This window comes from Camellia sinensis, chromosome 12 (genome assembly GCF_055761805.1).
Source record: "Camellia sinensis isolate YWXY chromosome 12, ASM5576180v1, whole genome shotgun sequence".
Taxonomy (NCBI): Eukaryota; Viridiplantae; Streptophyta; class Magnoliopsida; order Ericales; family Theaceae; genus Camellia; species Camellia sinensis.
In genome coordinates this window covers 172,123,074-172,147,167 of record NC_138972.1, presented here as the reverse complement: position 1 = coordinate 172,147,167, position 24,094 = coordinate 172,123,074, and positions in this window count along the sequence as shown.

The following is a 24,094-nucleotide window of genomic DNA, read 5'->3' as shown; positions in this document are numbered from 1 at the left end:
AGTGTCTGAGTGTTCGAAACCTAATGCCCGAGAAATGGCAAGTGAAAACCGTAATTACATATCTACCATCATGCAAGAGGGTTCATATATGTGTTCGATTGTTTAAACCCTAATGCATGAGAAATGACAGGTAAACACCATAATTACATATCTGCTATCATGCAAGAAGGTCCGAATAAGTGTCCGAGTGTTCGAATCCTAAAGCTCGAGAAATGGCAAGTAAAAACCATAAATACATATTTCCCATCATGCAAGAGGGTCCAAATAAGTGTCCGAGTGTTTAAACCCTAATGCATGAGAAATGGCAACCAAACACCACAATTACATATCTGCTATCATGCAAGAGGGTCCGAAAAAGTGTCCGAGTGTTCGAATCCTGAAGCTCGAGAAATGGCAAGTAAACAACATAATTACATATCTGCCATCATGCAAGGGGGTCCGAATAAGTGTCCAAGTGTTTAAACCCTAATGCATGAGAAATGGCAAGTAAACACCATAATTGGATATCTGCCATCATGCAAGAGGGTCTGAATAAGTGTCCGATAGTTTAAACCCTAATGCATGACAAATGGCAAGTAAACACCATAATTACATATCTGCCACCATGCAATAGGGTCCGAATAAGTGTCCGAGAGTTCGAATCCTAATGCTCGAGAAATGCCAAGTAAACACCATAATTACATATCTGCCATCATCAAAGTGGGTCCGAATAAGTGTTCGAGTGCCTAAACCCTAATGCCAGAGAAATGGCAAATAAACACCATAGTTACATATCTGCCATCATGCAAGAGGGTCCGAATAAGTGTCCGAGTGTTCGAATCCTAAAGCTCGAGAAATGGGAAACAACCACTATAATTGCATATCTGCCATCAGGCAAGAGGGTCCGAATAAGTGCCTGAGTGTTCGAATCCTAATGCTCGAGAAATGGCAAGTAAACACCATAATTACATATCTGCCATCAAGCAAGAGTGTCCGAATAAGTGTCCTAGTGTTCGAATCCTAATGCTCGAGAAATGACAAGTAAACACCAGAATTACATATCTGCCATCATGCAAGAGGGTCCGAATAAGTGTCCGAGTGTTTCAACCCTAATGCTTGAGAAATGGCAAATAAACACCATAATTTCGTATCTGCCATCATGCAAGAGTATCCGAAAAAGTGTCCGAGTGTTCGAATCCTAATGCTCGAGAAATGGCAAGTAAACACCATAATTAAATATCTGCCATCATGCAAGAGGGTCCGAATAAGTGTCTGAGTGTTCGAATCCAAATGCTCGAGAAATGACAAGTGAAAACCATAATTACACAGCTACCATCATGCAAGAGGGTCCATATAAGTGTTCGAGTGTTTAAACCCTAATGCATGAGAAATGGCAAGTAAACACCATAATTACATATCTACGATCATGCAAGAGGGTCCGAATAAGTGTCCGAGTGTTCGGATCCTAATGCTCGACAAATGACAAGTAAACACCTTAATTAGATAGCGGCCATCATGCTAAAGGGTCCGAATAAGTGTCCGAGTGTTTAAACCCTAATGCATGAGAAATGGCAAATAAACACCATAATTACGTACCTGTCATCATGCAAGAGGGTCCAAATAAGTGTCCGAGTGTTCGAATCCTAATGCTCGAGAAATGGCAAGTTAACACCATAATTACATATCTGCCATCATGCGAGAGTGTCCAAATAAGGGTCCGAGTGTTCGAATCCTAATGCTCGAGAAATGGCAAGTAACACTGTAATTACATATTTGTCATCATGCAAGAGGGTCCGAATATGGGACTGGATGTTCGAATCCTAATGCTCGAGAAGTGGCAAGTAAACAGCAAAATTACATATCTGCCATCATGCAAGAGGGTCCAAATAAGTGCTTGAGTGTTCGAATCCTAATGCTCGAGAAATGGCAAGTAAACACCATAATTACATATCTGCCATCATGCAAGAGGGTCCGAATAAGTGTCCGAGTGTTCGAATCCTAATGCTCGAGAAATGACAAGTAAACACCAGAATTACATATCAGCCATCATGCAAGAGGGTCAGAATAAGGGTCCGAGTGTTTAAACCGTATTGCACGAGAAATGGAAAATAAACACCATAATTACATATCTGCCATCATGCAAGAGTATCCGAAAAAGTGTCCGAGTGTCCGAACCCTAATGCTCGAGAAATGGAAAGTAAACACCATAATTACATATCTGCCATCATACAAGAGGGTCTGAATAAATGTCTGAGTGTTCGAATCCTAATGCCCGAGAAATGACAAGTGAAAACCATAATTACATATCTACCATCATGCAAAAGGGTCCATATAAGTGTTCGAGTGTTTAAACCCTAATGCATGAGAAATGGCAAGTAAACACCATAATTACATATCTGCGATCATGCAAGAGGGTCCGAATAAGTGTCCGAGTGTTCGAATCCTAATGCTCGAGAAATGACAAGTAAGCACCATAATTACATATCGGCCATCATGCTACAGGGTCCGAAGAGGTGTCCGAGTGTTTAAACCCAAATGCATCAGAAATGGCAAATAAACACCATAATTACATACCTATCATCATGCAAGTAAACACCATAATTACATATCTGCCACCATGCAAGAGGGTCCAAATAAGTGTCCGAGTGTTCGAATCCTAATGCTCGAGAAATGGCAAGTAAACACCATAATTACAAATCTGCCATCATGCGAGAGGGTCCAAATAAGGGTCTGAGTGTTTGAATCCAAATGTTAGAGAAATAGCAAGTAACACCGTAATTACATATCTGCCATAATGCAAGAGGGTCCGAATAAGTGTCTGGATGTTCGAATGCTAATGCTCGAAAAGCGGCAAGTAAACACCTAAATTACATATCTGCCATCATGCAAGAGGGTCTAAATAAGTCTCCGAGTGTTTAAACACTAATGCATGAGAAATGGCACGTAAACACCATAATTACTTATCTGCCATCATGCAAGAGGGTCTGAATATGTGTTCGAGTGTCTAAACCCTAATGCATGAGAAACGGAAAATAAACACCATAATTACATACCTATCATCATGCAAGAGGGTCCAAATAAGTGTTCGAGTGTTCGAATCCTAATTCTCGAGAAATGGCAAGTAAACACCATAATTACATATCTACCATGATGCAAGAGGGTCTGAAGAAGTGTTCGAGTGTTTGAACCATAATGCATGAGAAATGGCAAATAAACACCATAATTACATACCTATCATCATGCAAGAGGGTCCAAATAAGTGTCCGAGTGTTCGAATCCTAATGCTCGACAGATGTCAAGTAAACACCATAATTACATATCTGCCACCATGCAAGAGGGTCCAAATAAGTGTCCGAGTGTTCGAATCCTAATGCTCGAGAAATGGCAAGTAAACACCATAATTACATATCTGCCATCATGCAAGTGGGTCAGAATAAGTTTCCGAGTGTTTAAACCCTAATGCATGAGAAATGGAAAGTAAACACCATCATTACATATCTGCCATCATGCAAGAGGGTCTGAATAAGTGTCTGAGTGTTTAAACCTTAATGCATGAGAAATGGCGAATAAACACCATAATTACACATCTGTCATCATGCAAGAGGGTCCGAATAAGTGTCCGAGTGTTCGAGTCCTAATGCTCTTGAAATGACAATTAAACACCATAATTACATATCTGCCATCATGCTAGAGGGTCCGAATAAGTGTCCGAGTGTTTAAACCCCAATGCATGAGAAATGGCAAGTAAAGATCATAGTTACATATCTACCATCATGCAAGAAGGTCCGAATCAGTGTCTGAGTGTTCGAATCGTAATGCCTGAGAAACGCCAAGTAAACACTATAATTACATCTCTGCCATCATGCTAGAGGGTCCGAATAAGTGTCCGAGTGTTTAAACCCTATTGCGTGAGAAATGGAAAATAAACACCATAGTTACATATCTGCCATCATGGAAGAGGGTCTAAATAAGTGTCTGAGTGTTCGAATCCTAATGCTCGAGAAAATACAAGTGAAAACCATAATTACATATCTACCATCATGGAAGAGGGTCCATATAAGTGTTTGAGTGTTTAAACCCGAATGCATGAGAAATGGCAAGTAAACACCATAATTACATATCTGCCATCATGAAAGGGGGTCAGAATAAGTGTCCGAGTGTTTAAACACTAATGCCTGAGAAATGGCAAGTAAACACCATAATTACTTATCTGCCATCATGCAAGAGGGTCTGAATAAGTGTTCGAGTGTCTAAACCCTAATGCATGAGAAACGGCAAATAAACACCATAATTACATACCTATCATCATGCAAGAGGGTCCAAATAAGTGTCCGAGTGTTCGAATCCTAATTCTCGAGAAATGGCAAGTAAACACCATAATTACAAATCTGCCATCATGCAAGAGGGTCTGAAGAAGTGTTCGAGTGTTTGAACCGTAATGCATGAGAAATGGCAAATAAACACCATAATTACATACCTATCATCATGCAAAAGGGTCCAAATAAGTGTTCGAGTGTTTAAACCCTAATGCATGAGAAATGGAAAATAAACACCATAATTACATACCTATCATCATGCAAGAGGGTCCAAATATGTGTCCGAGGGTTGAAATCCTAATGCTCGAGAAATGGCAAGTAAACACCATAATTACATATCTGCCATCATGCAAGAGGGTCCAAATAAGTTTCCGAGTGTTTAAACCATAATGCGTGAGAAATGGCAAATAAACACCACAATTACATATCTGCCATCATGGAAGAGGGTCTGAATAAGTGTCCGAGTGTTCGAATCCCAATGCTCGAGAAATGACAAGTAAACACCATAATTACATATCTGCCATCATGCTAGTGGGTCCGAATAAGTGTCCGAGTGTTCGAATCCTAATGCCCGAGAAATGGCAAGTAAACACCACAATTACATATCTGCCATCATGGAGGAGGGTCCAAATAAGTGTTTGAGTGTTCGAATCCTAATGCTCGAAAAGTGGCAAGTAAACACCAAAATTACATATCTGCCATCATGCAAGAGGGTCCAAATACGTGTCCGAGTGTTTAAACCCTAATGCATGAGAAATGGCAAGTAAACAACATAATTACATATCTGCTATCATGCAAGTGGGTCCGAATAAGTGTCCGGGTGTTCGAATCCTATTGCTCGAGAAATGGCAAGTAAACACGATAATTACATATCTGCTATCATGCGAGAATGTCCGAATAAGAGTCCCAGTGTTCGAATCGAAATGCTCGAGAAATGGCAAGTAACACCGTAATTACATATTTGCCATCGTGCAAGAGGGTCCGAATAAGTGTCTGGATGTTCGAATCCTAATGCTCGAGAACTGGCAAGTAAACACCCAAATTACATATCAGCCATCATGGAAGAGGGTCCAAATTGGTGTCCGAGTGTTTAAACCCTAATGCATGAGAAATGGCAAATAAGCACAATAATTACATATCTGCCATCATGCAAGTGTGGCCGAATAAGTGTCTGAGTGTTCGAATCCTAATGCTCGAGAAATGGCAAGTAAACACCATAATTACATATCTGCCATCATGCAAGAGGGTCTGAATAAGTGTTTAAACCCTAATGCATGAGAAATGGCAAATAAACACCATAATTACATACCTATCATCATGCAAGAGGGTCCAAATAAGTGTCCGAGTGTTCAAATCCTAATGCTCGAGAAATGGCAAGTAAACACCATAATTGCATATCAGCCATCATGCAAGAGGGTCCAAATTAGTTTATGAGTGTTTAAACCCTAATGCATGAGAAATGGCCACTAAACACCATCATTACATATCTGCCATCATGCAAGAGGGTCCAAATAAGTTTCCGAGTGTTTAAACCCTAATGCATGACAAATGGCAAGTAAACACCATCATTACATATCTTCCATCATGCAAGAGGGTCTAAATAAATGTCCGAGTGTTTAAACCTTAATGCATGAGAAATGGCGAATAAACACCATAATTACATATCTGTCATCATGCAAGAGGGTCCAAAAAAGTGTCCGAGTGTTCGAATCCAAATGGTCGAGAAATGCCAAGTAAACACCATAATTACATATCTGCCATCATGCAAGAGGGTCTGAATAAGTGTTCGAGTGTTTAAATCCTAATGTATGAGAAATGGCAAATAAACACCATAATTACATATTTGCCATCATGCAAGAGGGTCCGAATAAGTGTCCGAGTGTTCGAATCCTAATGCTCGAGAAATGGCAAGTAAACAACATAATTACATAGCCGCCATCATGCTAGAGGGTCCAAATACGTGTCCGAATGTTTAAACCCCAATGCTTGAGAAATGGCAAGTAAACACCATAATTACATATCTGCTACCATGCAAGTGGGTCTGAATAAGTGTCCGAGTGTTCGAATCCTAATGCTCGAGAAATGACATGTAAACACCATAGTTACATACCTGCCATCATGACAGTGGGTCCGAATAAGTGTCCGAGTGTTCGAAACCCAATGCATGAGAAATGACAAGTAAACACCAGAATTACATTTTTGCCGTCATGCAAGAGTGTCCGAATAAGTGCCTGGGTGTTTAAACCCTAATGCATAGGAAATGGCAAATAACACCCTAATTACATTCTACCAACATGCAAGGGGGTCCGAAAAAGTGTCAGAGTGTTCGAATCCCAAATTCTCGAGAAATGGCAAATAAACACCAAAATTACATATCTGCCATCATACAAGAGGGTCTGAATAAGTGTTCGAGTGTTTAAACCCTAATGCATGAGAAATGGAAAATAAACACCATAATTACATACCTGTCATCATGCAAGAGGGTCCAAATAAGTGCCCGAGTGTTCGAATCCTAATGCTCGAGAAATGGCAAGTAAACACCATAATTACATTTCTGCCATCAAGCAAGAGGGTCCAAATAAGTGTCTGAGTGTTCGAATCCTAATGCTCGAGAAATGACAAGTGAAAACCATAATTACATATCTACCATCATGCAAGAGGGTCCATATAAGTGCTCGAGTGTTTAAACCCCAATGCATGAGAAATGGCAAGTAAACACCACAATTACATATCTGCGATCATGCAAGAGGGTCCGAATAAGTGTCCGAGTGTTCGAATCCTAATGCTTGAGAAATGACATGTAAACACCATAATTACACATCGGCCATCCTGCTAGAGGGTCCGAATAAGTGTCCAATTGTTTAAACCCTAATGCACGAGAAATGGCAAATAAACACCATAATTACATACCTATTATCAAGCAAGAGGGTCCAAATAAGTATCCGTGTGTTCGAATCCTAATGCTCGAGAAATGGCAAGTAAACACCATAATTACATATCCGCCATCATGCGAGAGGGTCTGAATAAGTGTCCGACTGTTCGAATCGAAATGCTCGAGAAATGGCAAGTAACACCGTAATTACATATCTGCCATCATGCAAGAGGGTCCGAATAAGTGTCTGGATGTTCGAATCCTAATGCTCGAGAAGTGGCAAGCAAACACCAAAATTACATATCTGCCATCATGCAAGAGGGTCCAAATAAGTGTCCGAGTGTTTAAACCCTATTGCATGAGAAATGGCAAGTAAACACCATCATTACATATCTGCCATCATGCAAGCGGGTCTGAATATGTGTCCGAGTGTTTAAACCATAATGCATGAGAAATGGCGAATAAACGCCATAATTACACCTCTGTGATCATGCAAGAGGGTCCGAAAAAGTGTTCGAATCCTAAAGCTCGGGAAAAGCCAAGTAAACACCATAATTACATGTCTGCCATCATGATGGATGGTCCGAATAAGTGTCCGAGTGTTTAAACCCTAATGCCTGAGAAATGGCAAGTAAACACAACAATTACATATCTGCCATAATGCAAGTGGGTCTGAAAAAATGTCCGAGTGTTCGAATCCCAATGCTCGAGAAATGGCAAGTAAACACCATAATTACATATCAGCCATCATGCAAGAGGGTCCGAATAAGTTTCCGAGTGTTTAAACCCTATTGCATGAGAAATGGCAAGTAAACACCATCATTACATATCTGCCATCATGCAAGCGGGTCTGAATAAGGGTCCGAGTGTTTAAACCATAATGCATGAGAAATGGCGAATAAACGCCATAATTACACCTCTGTCATCATGCAAGAGGGTCCGAAAAAGTGTCCGAGTGTTCAAATCCTAATGATCGACAAATGCCAAGTAAACACTATAATTACATACCTGCCATCATGCAAGGGGGTCCGAATAAGTGTTCGAGTGTTTAAATCCTAATGCATGAGAAATCGCAAATAACCGCCATAATTACATATTTTCCATTATGCAAGAGGGTCTGAATAAGTGTCCGAGTGTTCGAATCCTAATGCTCGAGAAATGGCAAGTAAACACCATAATTGCATATCTGCCATCGTGCAAGAGGGTCCGAATAAGTGTCCGAGTGTTCGAATCCTAAAGCTAGACAAATGACAAGTAAATGCCATAATTACATATCTGCCAACTTGCTAGAGGGTCCAAATACGTGTCCGAATGTTTAAACCCTAATGCATGAGAAATGGCAAGTAATCACCATAATTACATTTCTGCTACCATGCAAGTGGGTCCGAATAAGTGTCCGAGTGTTCAAATCCTAATGCTCGAGAAATGACAAGTAAACACCATAATTACATATCTGCCATCATGCTAGAGGGTCCGAATAAGAGTCCAAATGTTTAAACCCTAATGCATGAGAAATGGCAAATAAACACCATAATTACGTACCTGCCATCATGCAAGGGGGTTCGAATAAGTGTCTGTGTGTTCGAATCCTAATGCTCGACAAATGGCAACTAAACACCATAATTACATATCTGCCATCATGACAGAGGGTCCGAATAAGTGTCCGAGTGTTCGAATCCTAATGCTCGATAAATGACAAGTCAACACCAGAATTACATATTTTCCGTCATGCAAGAGGGACCGAATAAGTGTCCGAGTGTTTAAACCATAATGCATAAGAAATGGCAGATAAACACCCTAATTACATTCTGCCATCATGCAAGGGGGTCCGAAAAAGTGTCCGTGTGTTCGAATCACAATTCACGAGAAATGGCAAGTAAACACCATAATTACATATCTTCCATCATACAAGAGGGTCTGAATAAGTGTTCGAGTGTTTAAACCCTAATGCATGAGAAATGGTAAATAAACACCATAATTACATACCTGTCATCATGCAAGAGGGTCCAAATAAGTGTCCGAGCGTTCGAATCCTAATGTTCGTGAAATGGCAAGTAAACACCATAATTACATATCTGCCACCATGCAAGAGGGTCCGAATAAGTGTCTGAGTGTTCGAATCCTAATGCTTGACAAATGGCAAGTAAACACCATAATTACATATCTGCCACCATGCAAGAGGGTTCGAATAAGTGTCCGAGTGTTCGAATCCTAATGCTCGAGAAATGACAAGTAAACACCATAATTACATATCTGCCATCATGCGAGAGGGTCCGAATAAGTGTCCGAGTGTTGCAATCCAAATGCTCGAGAAATGCCAAGCAAACACCATAACTACATATCTGCCATCATGACAGAGGATCCGAATAAGTGTCCGAGTGTTCGAAACCTAATGCACGATAAATGACAAATAAACACCGGAATTACATTTTTGCCATCATGCAAGAGGGTCCGAATAACCGTCCGAGTGTTTAAACCCTAATGCGTAAGAAATGGCAAATAATCACCATAATTACATACCTATCATCATGCAGGAGGGTCCAAATAAGTGTCCGAGTGTTCGAATCCTAATTCTCGAGAAATGGCAAGTAAACACGATAATTACATATCTGCCATCATGCAAGAGGGTCTGAATAAGTGTTCGAGTCTTCAAACCCAAATGCATGAGAAATGGCAAATAAACACCATAATTACATACGTATCATCATGCAAGAGGGTCCAAATAAGTGTCCGAGTGTTCGAATCCTAATGCTCGAGAAATGGCAAGTAAACACCATAATTACATATCTGCCACCATGCAAGAGGGTCCGAATAAGTGTCCTTGTGTTCGAATCCTAATGCTCGAGAAATGGCAAGTAAACACCATAAATGCATATCTGCCATCATGCAAGAGGGTCCGAATAAGTTTCCGAGTGTTTAAACCCTAATGCATGAGAAATGGCAAGTAAACACCATCATTACATATCTGCCATCATGCAAGAGGGTCTGAATAAGTGTCCGAGTGTTTAAAACCTTAATGCATGAGAAATGGCGAATACACACCATAATTACACATCTGTCATCATGCAAGAGGGTCCGAAAAAGTGTCCGGGTGTTCGAAACCTAATGATCGAGAAATGCCAAGTAAACACCATATTTAGATATCTGCCATCATGCAAGAGGGTCCAAATAAGTGTTCGAGTGTTTAAATCCTAATGCATGAGAAATGGCAAATAAACACCATAATTACATATTTTCCATCATGTAAGAGGGTCCGAATAAGTGTCCGAGTGTTGGAATCCTAATGCTCGAGAAATGGCAAGTAAACACCATAATAACATATCAGCCATCATGCCAGAGGGTCCGAATAAGTGTCTGAGTGTTCAAATCCTAATGCTCGATAAATAACAAGTAAACACCAGAATTACATATTTGCCGTCATGCAAGAGGGTCCGAATAAGTGTCCGAGTGTTTAAACCCTAATGCATAAGAAATGGCAGATAAACACCCTAATTACATTCTGCCACCATGCAAGGGGGTCCAAAAAAGTGTCCGACTGTTCGAATCCTAATGCACGAGAAATCACAAGTAAACACCATAATTACATATCTGCCATCATACAAGAGGGTCTGAATAAGTGTTCGAGTGTTTAAACCCTAATGCAAGAGAAATGGCAAATAAACACCGTAATTACATACCTGTCATCATGCAAGAGGGTCCAAAGAAGTGTCCGAGTGTTCGAATCCTAATGCTCGTGAACTAGCAAGTAAACACCATAATTACATATCTGCCACCATGCAAGAGGGTCCGAATAAGTGTCTGAGTGTTCGAATCCTAATGCTCGAGAAATGGCAAGTAAACACCATAATTACATATCTGCCACCATCCAAGATGGTCCGAATAAGTGTCCGAGTGTTCGAATCCTAACATTCTGCCACCATCCAAGGGGGTCCAAAAAAGTGTCCGAGTGTTCGAATTCCAATTCTCGAGAAATGGCAAGTAAACACCATAATTACATATCTGCCTTCATACAAGAGGGTCTGAATAAGTGTTCGAGTGTTTAAACCCTAATGCAATAGAAATGGCAAATAAACACCGTAGTTACATACCTGTCATCATGCAAGAGGGTCCAAATAAGTGTCCGAGCGTTCGAATCCTAATGCTCGAGAACTGGCAAGTAAACACCATAATTACATATCTGCCACCATGCAAGAGGGTCCGAAAAAGTGTCTGAGTGTTCGAATCCTAATGCTCGAGAAATGGCAAGTAAACACCATAATTACATATCTGCCACCATCCAAGATGGTCCGAATAAGTGTCCGAGTGTTCGAATCCTAATGCTCGAGGAATGGCAATAAACTCCAGAATTACATATCTGCCATCATGCAAGAGGGTCCAAATAAGTGTCCGAGTGTTTAAACCCTAATGCATGAGAAATGGCAAATAAACTCCATAATTACATATCTCCCATCATGCAAGAGTATCCGAAAAAGTGTCCGAGTGTTCGATTCCTAATGCTCGAGAAATGACAAGTAAACACCATAATTACATATCTACCATCATGCAAGAGGGTCCGAATAAGTGTCTGAGTGTTCGAATCCTAATGCTCAGGAAATGAGAAGTGAAAACCATAATTATATATCTACCATCATGCAAGAGGGTCCATATAAGTGTTCTAGTGTTTAAACCCTAATGCATGAGAAATGGCAAATAAACACCATAATTACATATCTGCTATTATTGCAAGAGGGTCCGAATAAGTGTCCAAGTGTTCGAATCCTAACGCTCGAGAAATGACAAGTAAACACCATAATTACATATCTGCCATCGTGCGAGAGGGTCCGAATAAGTGTCCGAGTGTTCGAATCCAAATACTCGAGAAATGGCAAGTAACACCGTAATTACATATCTTCCATCATGCGAGAGGGTTCGAATAAGTGTCTGGATGTTCGAATCCTAATGCTCGAGAAGTGGCAAGCAAACACCAAAATTACATATCTGCCATCATGCAAGAGGGTCCAAATACGTGTCCGAGTGTTTAAACCCTAATGCATGAGAAATGGCAAGTAAACACCATAATTACATATCTGCTATCACGCAAGTGGGTCCGAATAAGTGTCCGAGTGTTCGAATCCTATTGCTCGGGAAATGACAAGTAAACACCATAATTACATAACTGCCATCATGTTAGAGGGTCCGAATACGTGTCCAAGTGTCTAAACCGTAATGCATGAGAAATAGCAAATAAACACCATAATTACGTACCAGCCATCATGCAAGGGGGTTCGAATAAGTGTCCGTGTGTTCGAATCCTAATGCTCGACAAATAGCAAGTAAACACCATAATTACATATCTGTCATCATGACAGAGGGTCCGAATAAATGTCCGAGTGTTCGAAACCTAATGCACGATAAATGACAAGTAAACACCAGAATTACATTTTTGCGGTCATGCAAGAGGGTCCAAATAAGTGTCCGAGTGTTTAAACCCTAATGCATAAGAAATGGCAAATAAGCACCCTAATTACATTCTGCCATCACGCAAGGGGGTCCGAAAAAGTGACCGAGTGTTCGAATCCCAATTCTCGAGAAATGGCAAGTAAACACCATAATTACATATCTGCTATCATACAAGAGGGTTTGAATAAGTGTTCGAGTGTTTAAACCCTAATGCATGAGAAATGGCAAGTAAAACACCATATTTACATATCTGCGATCATGCATGAGGGTCCGAAAAAATGTCCGAGTGTTCAAATCCTAATGATCAGGAAATGCCAAGTAAACACCATAATTACATATCTGCCATCATGCAAGAGGGTCCGAATAAGTGTTCGAGTGTTTAAACCCTAATGCATGAGAAATGGCAAATAACCACGATAATTACATATTTTCCATCATGCAAGAGGGTCCGAATAAGTGTCCGAGTGTTCGAATCCTAATGCTCGAGAAATGGCAAGTAAACACCATAATTACATATCTGCCATCATGCAAGAGGGTCCGAATAAGTGTCCGAGTGTTCGAATCCAAAAGCTAGACAAATGACAAGTAAACACCATAATTACATATCTGCCATCATGCTAGAGGGTCCAAATACGTGTCCGAATGTTTAAACCCTAATGCATGGGAAATGGCAAGTAAACACCATAATTACATATCTGCTACCATGCAAGTGGGTCCGAATAAGTGTCCGAGTGTTCGAATCCTAATGCTCGAGAAATGACAAGTAAACACCATAATTACATATCTGCCATCATGCTAGAGTGTCCGAATGCGTGTCCTAGTGTTTAAACCCTAATGCATGAGAAATGACAAATAAACACCATAATTGCGTACCTGCCATCATGCAAGGGGTCCGAATAAGTGTCCGTGTGTTCGAATCCTAATGCTCGACAAATGGAATGTAAACACCATAATTACATGTCTGCCATCATGACCGAGGGTCCGAATAAGTGTCCGAGTGCTCGAATCCTAATGCTCGATAAATGACAAGTAAACACCAAAATTACATATTTGCCGTCATGCAAGGGGGTCCGAATAAGTGTCCGAGTGTTTAAACCCTAATGCATAAGAAATGGCAAATAAACACCCTAATTACATTCTTCCATCATGCAAGGGGGTCCGAAAAAGTATCCGAGTGTTCGAATCCCAATTCTCGAGAAATGGCAAGTAAACACCAGAATTACATATCTGCCATCATACAAGAGGGTCTGAATAAGTGTTCGAGTGTTTAAACACTAATGCATGTGAAATGACAAATAAACACCATAATTACATACCTGTCATCATGCAAGAGTGTCCAAATAAGTGTCCTTGCGTTCGAATCCTAATGCTCGAGAAATGGCAAGTAAACTCCATAATTACATATCTGCCATCATGAAAGTGGTTCCGAATAAGTGTTCGAGTGTCTAAACCCTAATGCAAGAGAAATGGCAAATAAACACCATAATTACATATCTGCCATCATGCAAGAGGGTCCAAATAAGTGTCCGAGTGTTCGAATCCTAATGCTCGAGAAATGGGAAGCAACCACCATAATTGCATATCTGCCATCATGCAAGAGGGTCCGAATAAATGCCTGAGTGTTCGAATCCTAATGCTCTAGAAATGGAAGGTAACCACCATAATTACATATCTGCCATCATGCAAGATGGTCCGAATAACTGTCCGAGTGTTCGAATCCTAATGCTCGAGAAATGACAAGTAAACACTAGAATTACATATCTTCCATTATGCAAGAGGCTCCGAATAAGAGTCCGAGTGTATAAACCCTAATGCATGAGAAATGGCAAATAAACACCATAGTTACATATCTGCCATCGTGCTAGAGTATCCGAAAAAGTGTCCGAGTGTTCGAATCCTAATGCTCGAGAAATGGCAAGTAAACACCATAATTACATATCTGCCATGATGCAAGAGGGTCCAAATAAGTGTCTGAGTGTTCGAATCCAAATGCTCGAGAAATGGCAAGTAACACCGTAATTACATATCTGCCATGATGCGAGAGGGTTCGAATAAGTGTCTGGATGTTCGAATCCTAATGCTCGAGAAGTGGCAAGCAAACACCAAAATTACATATCTGCCATCATGCAAGAGGGTCCAAATACGTGTCCGAGTGTTTAAACCCTAATGCATGAGAAATGGCAAGTAAACACCATAATTACATATCTGCTATCATGCAAGTGGGTCCGAAAAAGTGTCCGAGTGTTCGAATCCTATTGCTCGGGAAATGACAAGTAAACACCATAATTACATAGCTGCCATCATGTTAGAGGGTCCGAATACGTGTCCAAGTGTCTAAACCGTAATGCATGAGAAATAGCAAATAAACACCATAATTACGTACCAGCCATCATGCAAGGGGGTTTGAATAAGTGTCCGTGTGTTCGAATCCTAATGCTCGACAAATGGCAAGTAAACACCATAATTACATATCTGCCATCATGACAGAGGGTCCGAATAAATGTCCGAGTGTTCGAAACGTAATGCACGATAAATGACAAGTAAACACCAGAATTACATTTTTGCCGTCATGCAAGAGGGTCCAAATAAGTGTCCGAGTGTTTAAACCCTAATGCATAAGAAATGGCAAATAAACACCCTAATTACATTCTGCCATCATGCAACGGGGTCCGAAAAAGTGACCGAGTGTTTGAATCCCAATTCTCGAGAAATGGAAAGTAAACACCATAATTACATATCTGCTATCATACAAGAGAGTTTGAATAAGTGTTCGAGTGTTTAAACCCTAATGCATGAGAAATGGCAAGTAAAACACCATATTTACATATCTGCGATCATGCAAGAGGGTCCGAATAAGTGTCCGAGTGTTCGAATCCTAAAGCTAGACAAATGACAAGTAAACACCATAATTACATATCTGCCATCATGCTAGAGGGTCCAAATACGTGTCCGAATGTTTAAACCCTAATGCATGGGAAATGGCAAGTAAACACCATAATTACATATCTGCTACCATGCAAGTGGGTCCGAATAAGTGTCCGAGTGTTCGAATCCTAATGCTCGAGAAATGACAAGTAAACACCATAATTACATATCTGCCATCATGCTAGAGTGTCTGAATGCGTGTCCTAGTGTTTAAACCCTAATGCATGAGAAATGACAAATAAACACCATAATTGCGTACCTGCCATCATGCAAGGGGGTTCGAATATGTGTCCGTGTGTTCGAATCCTAATGCTCGACAAATGGAATGTAAACACCATAATTACATGTCTGCCATCATGACCGAGGGTCCGAATAAGTGTCCGAGTGTTCGAATCCTAATGCTCGATAAATGACAAGTAAACACCGGAATTACATATTTGCCGTCACGCAAGGGGGTCCGAATAAGTGTCCGAGTGTTTAAACCCTAATGCATAAGAAATGGCAAATAAACACCCTAATTACATTCTGCCATCATGCAAGGGGGTCCGAAAAAGTGTCCGAGTGTTCGAATCCCAATTCTCGAGAAATGGCAAGTAAACACCAGAATTACATATCTGCCAGCATACAAGAGGGTCTGAATAAGTGTTCGAGTGTTTAAACACTAATGCATGTGAAATGACAAATAAACACCATAATTACATACCTGTCATCATACAAGAGTGTCCAAATAAGTGTCCTTGCGTTCGAATCCTAATGCTCGAGAAATGGCAAGTAAACTCCATAATTACATGTCTGCCATCATGAAAGTGGTTCCGAATAAGTGTTCGAGTGTCTAAACCCTAATGCAAGAGAAATGGCAAATAAACACCATAATTACATATCTGCCATCATGCAAGAGGGTCCAAATAAGTGTCCGAGTGTTCGAATCCTAATGCTCGAGAAATGGGAAGCAACCACCATAATTGCATATCTGCCATCATGCAAGAGGGTCCGAATAAATGCCTGAGTGTTCGAATCCTAATGCTCTAGAAATGGAAGGTAAACACCATAATTACATATCTGCCATCATGCAAGAGGGTCCGAATAACTGTCCGAGTGTTCGAATCCTAATGCTCGAGAAATGACAAGTAAACACTAGAATTACATATCTTCCATTATGCAAGAGGCTCCGAATAAGAGTCCGAGTGTATAAACCGTAATGCATGAGAAATGGCAAATAAACACCATAATTACATATCTGCCATCGTGCTAGAGTATCCGAAAGAGTGTCCGAGTGTTCGAATCCTAATGCTCGAGAAATGGCAAGTAAACACCATAATTACATATCTGCCATCATGCAAGAGGGTCCGAATAAGTGTCTGAGTGTTCGAATCCTAATGCTCGAGAAATGACAAGTGAAATCCATAATTACATATCTACCATCATGCAAGAGAGTCCATATAAGTGTTCGAGTGTTTAAACCCTAATGCATGACAAATGGCAAGTAAACACCATAATTACATATCTGCGCTCATGCAAGAGGGTCCGAATTAGTGTCCGAGTGTTCGAATCCTAATGCTCGAGAAATGACAATTAAACACCATAATTACATATCTGCCATCATGCAAGAGGGTCCAAATAAGTGTCCGAGTGTTCGAATCCAAATGCTCGAGAACTGGCAAGTAACACCGTAATTACATATCTGCCATCATGCAAGAGGGTCCGAATAAGTGTCTGGATGTTCGAATCCTAATGCTTGAGAAGTGGCAAGTAAACACAAAAATTACATATCTACCATCATGCAAGAGGGTCCAAATAAGTGTCCTAGTGTTTAAACCCTAATGCATGTAAAATGGCAAGTAAACACACAAATTACATATCAGCTATCATGCAAGTGGGTCCGAATAAGTGTCCGAGTGTTCAAACCCTAATGCTCGAGAAATGGCAAATAAACACCACAATTACATATCTGCCATCATGCAAGAGGGTCTGAATAAGTGTTCGAGTGTCTAAACCCTAATGCTTGAGAAATGGCAAATAAACACCATAATTACATACCTATCATCATGCAAGAGGGTCCAAACAAGTGTTCGAGTGTTCGAATCCTAACTCTTGTGAAATGGCAAGTAAACACCATAATTACATATCTGCCATTATGCAAGAGGGTCTGAATAAGTCTTCGAGTGTTCAAACCCTAATGCATGAGAAATGGCAAATAAACACCATAATTACATACCTATCATCATGCAAGAGGGTCCAAATAAGTGTCCGAGTGTTCGAACCCTAATGCTCGAGAAATGGCAAGTAAGCACCATAATTACATAGCTGCCACCATGCAAGATTGTCCGAATAAGTGTCCGAGTATTCGAATGCTAATGCTTGAGAAATGGCAAGTAAACACCATCATTACATATCTGCCATCATGCAAGAGGGTCTGAATAAGTGTCCGAGTGTTTAAACCCTAATGCATGAGAAATGGAAAAGAAACACCACAATTACATATTTGTCATCATGCAAGAGGGTCCGAAAAAGTGTCCGAGTGTTCGAATGCTAATGATCGAGAAATGCCAAGTAAACACCATAATTACATATCTGCCATCATGCAAGATGGTCCGAATAAGTGTTCGAGTGTTTAAACCGTAATGCATGAGAAATGGGAAATAAACACCATAATTACATATCTGCCATCATGCAAGTGGTTCCGAATAACAGTCCGAGTGTTTGAATCCTAATGCTTGAGAAATGGCAAGTAACACCATAATTACATATTTGCCATCATGCAAGAGGGTCCGAATACGTATCTGAGTGTTCGAATCCTAATGCTCGAGAAATGCCAAACACCATAATTACATATATGCCATCATGCTGGATGGTCCGGATAAGTGTCCGAGTGTTTAAACCCTAACGCATGAGAAATGAGAAATAAACACCATAATTACATATCTGCCATCATGCAAGAGGGTCCGAAAAAGTGTCCGGGAGTTCGAATCCTAATGCTCGAGAAACGGCAAGTAAACACCACAATTACATATCCACCATCATGCAAGAGGGTCCGAACAAGTGTCCGAGTGTTCGAATCCTAATGCTCGAGAAACGACAAGTAAACACCATAATTACATATCTGCCATCATGCTAGAGGGTCCATATAAGTGTTCGAGTGTTTGAACCCTAATGCATGAGAAATGGCAAGTAAACATCATAGTTACATATCTACCATCATGCAAGAGGGTCCAAATTAGTGTCCAAGTGTTCGAATCCTAATGCTCGAGAAATGCCAAGTAAACACTTTAATTACATATCTGCCATCATACTAGAGGGTCCGAATAAGTGTCCGAGTGTTTAAACCCTAATGCGTGAGAAATGGCAAATAAACACCATAATTACATATCTGTCGTCATGAAGGAGGGTCCGAATAAGTGTCCGAGTGTTCGAATCCCAATACTCGAGAAATGACATGTAAACCCCATAATTATATATCTGCCATCATGCCAGAGGGTCCGAATAAGTGTCTGAGTGTTTAAACCCCAATGCATAAGAAATCGCAAGTAAACACCATAATTACATATCTAGCATCATGCAAGAGGGTCCGAATCAGTGTCCGAGTGTTTGAATCCTAATGCTCGAGAAATGGCAAGTAAACACCATAATTACTTATCTGTCATCATGCTGGATGGTCCAGATAAGTGTCCGAGTGTTTAAACCCTAATGCATGAGAAATTGGAAAATAACACCATAATTACATATCTGCCATCACGCAAAGGGGTCCGAAAAAGTGTCCGGGAGTTCGAATCCTAATGCTCGAGAAATGACCAATAAACACCATAATTACATATCTGCCCTCATGCAAGAGGGTCCGAATAAATGTTCGAGTGTTTAAACACTAATGCATGAGAAATGGCAAATAAACACCATAATTACATACCTGCCACCATGCAAGTGGTTCCGAATAAGAGTCCGGGTGTTCGAATCCTAATGCTCGAGAAATGGCAAGTAACACCATAATTACATATTTGCCATCATGCAAGAGGGTCCGAATACGTGTCTGAGTGTTCGAATCCAAATGCTCGAGAAATGCCAAGTAAAAACCATAATTACATATCTGCCATCTTGCTGGATGGTCCGGATAAGTGTCCGAGTGTTTAAACCGTAATGCATGAGAAATGAGGAATAAACCCCATAATTACATATCTGCCATCATGCAAGAGGGTCCGAAAAAGTGTTCGGGAGTTCGAATCATAATGCTCGAGAAATGGCAAGTAAACACCAAAATTACATATCTGCCATCATGCAAGAGGGTCCGAATAAGTGTTCGAGTGTTTAAACCCTTATGCATGAGAAATGGCAAATAAACACCATAATTACAGATCTGCCATCATGCAAGAGGTTCCGAATAAGAGTTAGAGTGTTCGAATCCTAATGCTTGAGAAATGGCAAGTAACACCATAATTATATATTTGCCAGAGGGTCCGAATACGTTTCGGAGTGTTCGAATCCTAATGCTCGAGAAATGGCAAGTAACACCGTAGTTACATATCCGCCATCATGCAAGAGGCTCTGAATAAGTGTCTGGATGTTCGAATCCTAATGCTCGAGAAGTAGCAAGTAAACACCAAAATTACATATCTGCCATCATGCAGGAGGGTCCGAATAAGTGTCCGAGTGTTCGAATCCTAATGCTCGAGAAATGGCAAGTGAAAACCATAATTACATATCTACCATCATGCAAGAGGGTCCATATAAGTGTTTGAGTGTTTAAACAATAATGCATGAGAAATGGCAAGTAAACATCATAGTTACATATCTACCATCATGCAAGAGGGTCCAAATTAGTGTCCAAGTGTTCGAATCCTAATGCTCGAGAAATGCCAAGTAAACACTTTAATTACATGTCTGCCATCATACTAGAGGGTCCGAATAACTGTCCGAGTGTTTAAACCCTAATGCGTGAGAAATGGCAAATAAACACCATAATTACATATCTGTCGTCATGGAGAAGGGTCTGAATAAGTGTCCGAGTGTTCGAATCCCAATACTCGAGAAATGACAAGTAAACCCCATAATTACATATCTGCCATCATGCCAGAGGGTCCGAATAAGTGTCTAAGTGTTTAAACCCCAATGCATAAGAAATCGCAAGTAAGCACCATAATTACATATCTAGCATCATGCAAGAGGGTCCGAATCAGTGTCCGAGTGTTTGAATCCTAATGCTCGAGAAATGCCAAGTAAACACCATAATTACTTATCTGTCATCATGCTGGATGGTCCGGATAAGTGTCCGAGTGTTTAAACCCTAATGCATGAGAAATTGGAAAATAACACCATAATTACATATCTGCCATCACGCAAAGGGGTCCGAAAAAGTTTCCGGGAGTTCGAATCCTAATGCTCGAGAAATGGCCAATAAACACCATAATTACATATCTGCCATCATGCAAGAGGGTCCGAATAAATGTTCGAGTGTTTAAACACTAATGCATGAGAAATGGCAAATAAACACCATAATTACATACCTGCCACCATGCAAGTGGTTCCGAATAAGAGTCCGAGTGTTCGAATCCTAATGCTCGAGAAATGGCAAGTAACACCATAATTACATATTTGCCATCATGCAAATAGGTCCGAATACGTGTCTGAGTGTTCGAATCCAAATGCTCGAGAAATGCAAAGTAAACACCATAATTACATATCTGCCATCATGCTGGATGGTCCGGATAAGTGTCCGAGTGTTTAAACCCTAATGCATGAGAAATGAGGAATAAACCCCATAATTACATATCTGCCATCATGCAAGAGGGTCCGAAAAAGTGTTCGGGAGTTCGAATCATAATGCTCGAGAAATGGCAAGTAAACACCAAAATTACATATCTGCCATCATGCAAGAGGGTCCGAATAAGTGTTCGAGTGGTTAAACCCTAATGCATGAGAAATGGCAAATAAACACCATAATTACAGATCTGCCATCATGCAAGAGGTTCCGAATAAGAGTTAGAGTGTTCGAATCCTAATGCTTGAGAAATTGCAAGTAACACCATAATTATATATTTGCCATCATGCAAGAGGGTCCGAATACGTTTCGGAGTGTTCGAATCCTAATGCTCGAGAAATGGCAAGTAACACCGTAGTTACATATCTGCCATCATGCAACAGGGTCCGAATAAGTGTCTGGATGTTCGAATCCTAATGCTCGAGAAGTGGCAAGTAAACACCAAAATTACATATCTGCCATCATGCAGGAGGGTCCGAATAAGTGTCCGAGTGTTCGAATCCTAATGCTCGAGAAATGACAAGTGAAAACCATAATTACATATCTACCATCATGCAAGAGGGTCCAAATAAGTGTTCGAGTGTTTAAACCCTAATGCTTGACAAATGCCAAGTAAACACCATAATTACATATCTGCGATCATGCAAGAGGGTCCGAATAAGTGTCCGAGTGTTCGAATCCTAATGCTCAAGAAATGACAATTAAACACCATGATTACATATCTGCCATCATGCAAGAGGGTTCGAATAAGTGTCCGAGTGTTCGAATCCAAATGCTCGAGAAATGGCAAGTAACACCGTAATTACATATCTGCCATCATTTAAGAGGGTCCGAATAAGTGTCTGGATGTTCGAATCCTAATGCTCGAGAAGTGGCAAGTAAACACCAAAATTACATATCTGCCATCATGCAAGAGGGTCTGAATAAGTGTTTGAGTGTTTAAACCCTAATGAATGAGAAATGGCAAATAAACACCATAATGACATACCTATCATCATGCAAGAGGGTCCAAATAAGTGTCCGAGTTTTCGAAGCCTAATTCTCGAGAAATGGCAAGTAAACACCATAATTACATATCTGCCATCATGCAAGAGGGTCTGGATAAGTCTTCCAGTGTTTAAACCCCAATGCTTGTGAAATGGCAAATGAACACCATAATTACATACCTATCATCATGTAAGACGGTCCAAATAAGTGTCGGAGTGTTCGAATCCTAATGCTCGAGAAATGGCAAGTAAGCACCATAATTACATATCTGCCACCACGCAAGATGGTCCGAATAAGTGTCCGAGTGTTTAAACCCTAATGCATGAGAAATGGCAAGTAAACACCATCATTACATATCTGCCATCATGCAAGAGGGTCTGAATAAGTGTCCGAGTGTTTAAACCCTAATGCATGAGAAATGGAAAATAAACACCACAATTAAATATCTGTCATCATGCAAGAGGGTCCGAAAAAGTGTCCAAGTGTTCGAATGCTAATGACCGAGAAATGCCAAGTAAACACCATAATTACATATCAGCCATTATGCAAGAGGGTCCGAATAAGTGTTCGAGTGTTTAAACCCTAATGCATGAGAAATGGCGAATAAACATCATAATTACATATCTGCCATCATGCAAGTGGTTCCGAATAAGGGTTCGAGTGTTCGAATCCTAATGCTTGAGAAATGGCAAGTAACACCATAATTATGTATTTGCCATCATGCAAGAGGATCGGAATACGTGTCTGAGTGTTCGAATCCTAATGCTCGAGAAATGCCCAGTAAACACCATAATTACATATCTCCCATCATGTTGGATGGTCCAGATAAGTATCCGAGTGTTTAAACCCTAATGCAGGAGAAATGAGAAATAAACACCATAATTACATATCAGCCATCATGCAAGAGGGTCCGAAAAATTGTCCGGGAGTTCGAATCCTAATGCTCGAGAAACGGAAAGTAAACACCATAATTAAATATCTGCCATTATGCTAGAGGGTCCGAATATGTGTCCGAGTGTTTAAACCCCAATGCATGAGAAATGGCAAGTAAACATCATAGTTACATATCTACCATCATGCAAGAGGGTCCAAATCAGTGTCCAAGTGTTCGAATCATAATGCTCGAGAAATGCCAAGTAAACACTTTAATTACATATCTGCCATCATACTAGAGGGTCCTAATAAGTGTCCGAGTGTTTAAACCCTAATGCGTGAGAAATGGCAAATAAACACCATAATTACATATCTGCCATCATGGAGGAGGGTCCGAATAAGTGTCCGAGTGTTCGAATCCCAATGCTCGGGAAATGACAAGTAAATACCATAATTACATATCTTCCATCATGCCAGAGGGTCCGAATAAGTTTCTGAGTGTTTAAACCCCAATGCATAAGAAATGGCAAATAAACACCATAATTACATATATACCATCATGCAAGATGGTCCGAATCGGTGTCCGAGTGTTCGAATCCTACTGCTCGAGAAATGCCAAGTAAACACCATAATTACTTATCTGTCATCATGCTGGATGGTCCGGATACGTGTCCGAGTGTTTAAACCATAATGCATGATAAATGGGAAATAAACACCATAATTACATATCTGCCATCATCCAAGAGGGTCCAAATAAGTGTCCGACTGTTCGAATCCAAATGCTCGAGAAATGGCAAGTAAACACCATAATTACATATCTTCCATCATGGAAGAGGGTCCGAATAAGTGTTCGAGTGTTTAAACCCTAATGCATGAGAAATGGAAAATAAACACCACAATTACATAGCTGCCACCATGCAAGTGGTTCCGAACAAGAGTCCGAGTGTTCGAATCCTA